This window comes from Mustelus asterias, chromosome 2 (assembly GCF_964213995.1).
Source record: "Mustelus asterias chromosome 2, sMusAst1.hap1.1, whole genome shotgun sequence".
NCBI classification, from domain to species: domain Eukaryota; kingdom Metazoa; phylum Chordata; class Chondrichthyes; order Carcharhiniformes; family Triakidae; genus Mustelus; species Mustelus asterias.
The window spans coordinates 23,143,486-23,150,494 of NC_135802.1; the positions used below are offsets into that span (position 1 = coordinate 23,143,486).

At 48.1% G+C, this 7,009-nt stretch overlaps 1 non-coding gene across 1 annotated transcript; it reads right to left on the reverse strand.

The window, feature by feature from the left end:
• Positions 1-5,730: 5,730 nt before the first annotated feature.
• trnal-aag (transfer RNA leucine (anticodon AAG)) lies at positions 5,731-5,812 on the reverse strand. The gene has a single exon. It is a non-coding gene; the product is annotated as a tRNA-Leu (tRNA).
• Between the last annotated feature and the right edge of the window lie 1,197 nt (positions 5,813-7,009).

The window sequence follows — 7,009 nt, forward strand, 5'->3', positions numbered from 1 at the left end:
GCAAGGAAACCAGAGCACCCAGAAACCCACGCAGACAACGTGCAAACTCCACACAGACAGTGGCCCAAGCTGGGAATCGAACCCAGGTCCCTACTGCTGTGAAGCAGCAGTGCTAACCACTGGGCCACCGTTTCTTCTGAAATGGAAGGAAGTTAGGAATGGGTGACAAATGTTGGCCCAGCCAGTGATGCTCACGCCATTAAAATGAATTTTTTAAAAAATGAGTTGGCATAAATGTTTCCCCAAATGATTGAAACAAGAGATTAGGATCATTTACTCCTTTTGCACAGGGTGGTTCTTCGCAAATGGTTGAAGCACAATCCATAACAGGCTTTATTTGATAAGGGAAATGTTTATGGGGAAAGGTGGTAGCCCTTTCAAGAGTGTGAGAGTGAATGTTGGAGGCATCGTGGATAATGCTAAGATTCAATAATCCTAGAATCTTTAAAAAAAAATCAGCTTTAAAGAGATCCGAATGCAAGAACACTAATATCAGGATAATTGATAGCTGGTTTGTGAGTTTATTTCTTGAGGATTCCTGACATTTCATGACCCCAGCTAAAAGTACTTAATGGAAGACAAGGGCCCTATATCTTGCCAATTCTTTCCCCATCTTCTAAAAGCCTCCTCCATGCTGCACCTTCAGTCATCTCCCCCAGCTATTCTCAAACTCCCTGCTCAAATGTCTGATTTCTCCCATCTGCCTCTGAACAGCAGTGGGGCATTTTGTGATGATGAGGGTTGAACTAATGCTTTCTGACCCTAACTGGTAAATTTACTTAAAGTAAAGTTAATTTATTAGTCACAAGCAGGCATACATTCACACTGCAATGAAGTTACTGTGGAAATCCCCTAGTCGCCACACTCCAGCACCTGTTCGAGTACACTGAGGGGGAATTTAGCATGGCCATTACACCTAACCAACACATCTTTCAGACTGTGGGAGGAAACCGGAGCACCCGGAGGAAACCCACGCAGACACGGAGAGAATGTGCAGTCTCCACACAGACAGTGACCCAAGCTGGGAATCGAACCCAGGTCCCAAGTGCTGTGAGGCAGCAGTGCTAATGGCTGTGCCACCGTCCCGCCCCAACTTGTGTGTTGGTTGAAGTTTGCAATGCAGGTCTTGAGCTGCATATCCAGCAATCCTTAAAGAGATTCTTGAAGACCATTCAAAAAGGCACAGGAACATCCATGTTAAATTCTTTACTACTGGAGGGTATCCCCAAGTACAGACGCCATAGACAGATGTCCAGGAACACAGGTATTTATTGCAGGTCTTACTCACTCCACAGTCCAAGCTACAACTGCCCTCCTAGGGCAGGCCCCTGGCAGATCACCCCACACCCAGGGCCACATGACCCATTCCCTTAAAGGGGCTACGCCCCAACATACATAACGATCCACACGTTTATTTTTATTTGCACAGTGGGAAGAAGGTGACACCACAGGGACCTCAGCGGTTCAAGAAGGCACCTTCTTGAACCACCACCTTCTTAAGGACAATTAGGGATGGGCAACAAATGCTGGGCTTGCCAACTGCACTCACATTGAAAGAATTTTTTAAAAAGCAGGCATGATTCTCCTGGTTCCACTAAACAACCCCGGGACGCCACTGGCTCAGCCGTACCCTCCTTCCTAACTGTATTGGAATTCCTGCTTGACTACAGAACCCCCGAGTCTCCAATCTTCCTGCATGGATCAGTTCTTTGTTGCCTCGGAGCATCCTTGTGGACCTTGTCTGTGCCATCACCACGTTCTCCTTATGGCCAAAATTGAATGCAGAATTCATCGTGAGGAACTGGCCAGGACATTGTACAGCTTTACGATGATACCCTCCAACTTACACACAGTGCACCTAACAATATAATTAGGTATTTGCTCTGTTTATGGTCTTCAAGAATCTCTTCAAGGATTGCTGGATATGCACGGTGGCACAGTGGTTAGCACTGCTGCCTCACAGCACCAGTGACCCTGGCTTTGGTCATTGTCTGTGAGGAGTCTGCACGTTCTCCCCATGTCTGCGTGGGTTTCCTCCGGGTGCTCCGGTTTCCTCCCACGGTCTGTTAGCTACATTTACTAACATCCCTGCATCCATGTTAAATAGATGTACTTCATCCATTGAACACATATATGGCATCTATCTTCCTTGCAGTGTGTAATTTATTGTATTGTTCCTCTTGATTGAAGCATACAAGATTCCTAGGGCTTAGACAGGGGAAATGTCGGGGAGGATGTTTCCACTTATAGGAGAGTGTCGGACCAGAGAGGATAGTTGCGGAATAAGAGGGTGCTCAGTTAAGATGGACTTGAGGAAGAGTTTCTTCAAAGAATTCTTCATTCCAGGAAGCTGTGAAGCCTGAGTGCTTGAATATTTTCAAGGCTGAGATCGATAGGCTTTAATCGGTCAGGGAATTAAGGATTACAGAGAGAAGGCAGAAAGCGGACTTAGTGAGTATGAAATCAGCCATGATCTTATCAAAGATGGAAGGGCTGAATGGCCTACTCCTGTTCCTATTTCGTATAGCCTTATAACCTGCATTGGCATTCAGATTCCTAACTATCATATTTGCTCAGGTTTCAGCATTTGTGGACGGAGTGTCATTTGTGCAGAGATACATATTGGATCAGGACTCCCACCAGAGTGACTGCTGGCTGGCACAGTGGCACAGTGGTTAGCACTGCTGCCTCACAGCACCAGTGACCCTGGCTTTGGTCATTGTCTGTGCGGTGTCTGCACGTTCTCCCCATGTCTGCGTGGGTTTCCTCCAGGTGCTCCGGTTTCCTCCCACGGTCTGAAAGACGTGCTGGTTCGGTGCATTGGCCATGCTAAATTCTCCCTCAGTCTACTCGGAGCGTGGCAACTGGGGGGTTTTCTCAGTAGCTTCATTGCAGTGTTAATGTAAGCCTACTTGTGACACTAATAAATACACTTTAATTTTCATCTCATCATCTCTGATGCTTGTGCCAATTTCCTTAAACTCGAGTCACCGAGTCTCCTGTCATCAGAGGCAATATAAGGCCATTGTGACACCAATAAATAAACTTAAAACTAGCTTGTTTGCTGCTCCAGTATTGCACAAGTCATTGCTGTGGGACATCAGTAACAATTAACCTATATAAATATCAGTATCAAACTGATTTTGGAACATTTCCACCCCGATTGCCTGCAAGCCTCCTCCTAATGAATTGAAGCAGCCTTGGCAGGAGAGGTTGGATCTGGCAGGGTTGTGGCCACTGGAGTTCAGAAGGATAAGAGGTGACTTGATTCAATCAAAGAAGATCCTGAGGGGTCGTGATGTGATCGGTGTATTGTTTCTCCTTGCGGGAGAATCTAGAACTGGGATCACGGTTAAAAGATAATGGGTCATCCATTAAAGACAGTCATGCGGAGAATTTTTGTCTTTCTCAGAAAGTCACAGTGTGCAGGGCTACGGGGAAAAGACAGGGGAATGGCACTAAAGTCACGATGCTTTTTCCGAGACCTGTTGCAGACACAATGGGCCAAATGGTGTCCATCTGCACCATAACAACTCATGCTTCTGTGATTCATGAACCTTTGGAACTCTCTTGCATAAAAGGCAGCGGAAGTAGAGTCTTCGAATATTTTTAAGGCAGGGGTGGATCGTTTCTTGATTAGCAAGGGGGTGAAAGGTTATCGGGGTAGGCAGGAATGTGACGTTGAGGTTACGATCAGATCAGCCATGATCTTATTGAATGGTGGAGCATGGTCAGGGGGCAAAGTGGTCTACTCTTGCTCCTAGTTCATATGTTTGTTTGTTGACTGAATCTTGGATTTTGGACCTCAACGCATCAATGAGGCCATTCATGAGAAAGGTTCCATTAAATAGATGGACTATGCAATGGAGTCCTCCACTAAGGTATGTATGGTGGACTCTGGGTAGATAATCTTTGCTTTATGAGCTGCGATTTTCCATCTGCACTGCGTTTGGCACAGATTGTGCTAGTCTGGGAAAATTGGGTGTGGGCCTGAGGATGAGTATTGTGCTTCGCGCTAATTGGTTTGCAATCTTCCTGGTTCCTTTCTGCTGGCACAAACCGGAACTCAGCCAGAAAGGGCGCAAGGCTGATTAATGTGAGACTGACTTGATTTCAAACTCATTAGTAAGTTTAGCACACGATCATCATCCCCTCCTCCCGGAATGTTCCCATTCCCCCAGCGGGAAGGCACACGGGTGCAAATCACTACTGGCCCCTTGAAGTGTGGTCCAGGTGCCATGGATTGCGAGGGTGAGCGAGGAGGTGGGTACCTCTTGGCACTAACGTCCAGGGTGCAAAAGGGCAAGTCAGCCGCTGCCATGGTGCGGGTTGTGGGGGCTTGATGGGGCTGGAGGTCCGCAGGCCGGGGCCCACCCCTGGGCTGGGACTCATGTGGCGAGTATTCTCACTGGCTGTTGAGAGGCTCTTGAGACATTGCCTACGATCCCAATTGCAAAGGCTGCTAATGTTGCACTGGTAACCCTACTTGAAAGGCGCTGTGGATTATTTTTGTCATCCTATCCCAGGCCCGAGGAACAGTTACAAGCCCCAGGTCCGGCATCTGTTGCCTCAATCAAGGGAGCTTGTCAGCACAGCTCTTGACACTGTGTCAACTCTGAAGTGCTTCCGACAATGAACACCGTAATGTCCAATCGATGGAAGTTAGGTAGGTTCTTTCTTCCATCTGAACGGCACGTCATTCCTGGAGGCTGGTTTTCACCAGACATCCAGGTGGCTCCCCCCAGAAATCTTACTGCAAGCGTTCCCCAATGAGGGCCTTCTCACAGTCACCCTGATTGTCTCCATGAGCGCCACAGAACTCAGCCCAAACTGACACATGCTGCTCCAGTGGCCAGGGGGACCAGGGTTCTTGATCTGGTTTCCTACGACTGAAATATACCAGGACAAGGGTTGGCTGTGTGTCATTCAGAGAGAGGAGGCGAGACAAATATTCTGAGGGCAGGGGAGCAGGCTAATATTTAAATCCCCATCTGACTCCCCATTGGGCTACAAGTCACAGTTCATGCATTGACCGTCTCGCTGCATTGAATATGACATCATGACAGCTTCAACCTGATGCACTCGGATATCTCCGGGATCTTCAAGGATCACCCCAGGCTGCCATCCGGTCTGTCATTGAGCGGTGCACCGGCAAGATCAGGATGCGGTTCCGCTGCCTGGATCGCTCTGGCGGTGCTCTGCAGTACAGTTCCCAGAGGGCCTCCCACATCATGGTGGTCTGCTGGGCCCTCCACAGCCTGGTGCAGCAGTGGGGTGACATTCTGGAGTTGGAGGAGTACCAGGCAGATTCCTAATGAGAAGCTGGAATCACAGAATCCCCACAGTGCAGGAGGAGGCCATTCGGCCCATTGAGTCTGCGCTGATGAAAATCCCACCCAGGCCCTATCCCCATAACCCCATGTATTTACTCTAGCTAGCCCCCCTGACACTAAGGGGCAATTTAGTATGGGCAATCCACCTAGCCCGCACATCTTTGGACTGTGGGAGGAAACCGGAGCACCTGGAGGAAACCCACGCAGACAGGGGAGAACGTGCAAATTCCACACAGACAGTGACCAAGCGGGAATCGAACCAGGGTCCCTGGCGCTGTGAGGCAGCAGTGCCACCCCAATGAATGTTTCTGCCCAGTTTCGAACCGCGGACCTCTTGCCTGTCAAGCCAATGTGATAACCACTACACTACAGAAAGAAGTAAAACCCAAATTAATCCTGGCAGCGGTGGGATTCAAACTCACACCTCCACAGAGACTGGAGCCTTAATCCAGCGCCTTAGACCACTCGGCCACGCTGCCATTACGTTCCTTTGGGAAAAGGACAGACCAGGAGAGAGTGGAGAGGGAGCAAGAGTTTTGGCCTGCGTAAGATTGCTATGGGTAAGTGTGCAAAGTTGTTGGAATCTTAATAAATGATTTTCTTTGTTACTTTTCACTGTTCACATGACCACAGGCTGGACAGCAACAAACTGTGTCAACAATTCATCCTGCCACCCACACAGATGTGCTAATGTTCTTATCCCGCACAGTGCGTTATTGCCACATTAAAGTGTTGGCGAGATGGTGGCATAGAGACAATGGCCGGAATACCCCAGTCTCGCACGCCCCGCTGCCAGCGGGAATGGGGAATTTGGCACTCAGCCAAATCTCCGTTGATAACAGCAGGACCGGCGAATCCCAGCTGCAGACAAAGGCAGAGAATTCTGGCCAATGTCACTGGATCAGCAATTCAGGTGCCCAAGCTGATGCTCTGGTGACATGGGTTTGAATCCCACCACGGCAGCTTGTAGTATTTAAATTCAATTCATAAATTTGCAATACAATATTTCATTGATTGCTGTTCAGAAACAAAATCCAGCTGTACAGCAACATGGTTGACTTTTAACTGCCCTCAATTCAAGGCCAAGTAAGTAATAAATGTTGGGTTTTGTCAGCGACACTCAGGATAAGAAAAGGTAAATACTATTATAAGATGTCATCGGGATGTTAAAGCACCAAGGATGACACCAGCACAAGGCTTCATTTGTGGGACATGGGCGTTGCTGGCTGGCCAACATTTATTCTCCATCCCTAGTTGCCCTTGTTCAGAGGGCAGTTGAGAGTCAACCACATTGTTGTGGCTCTGGAGTCACATGTAGGCCAGACCAGGTAAGGACAGCAGATATCCTTCCCTAAAAGGACTTTCGTGAAGCAGATTGGTTTTCCCGGCAATGGTTTCAAGGTAGATTTTTAATTCCAGATTTTTTTAATTGGATTCAAATTCCACCATCTGCCATGACGGGATTTGAACCGGGGTTCCCAGAACATTAGCTGAGTTTGATGCTGTTCATTCACAGTCTACTAAGATGGTGAATGTTCTCGGCAGTTGAGTAGCTCTCATCTTTTTCCCACTATAAGACCATAAGACCATAAGACATAGGAGCGGAAGTAAGGCCATTCGGCCCATCGAGTCTACTCCACCATTCAATCATGGTTGATTTCAACTCCATTTACCCG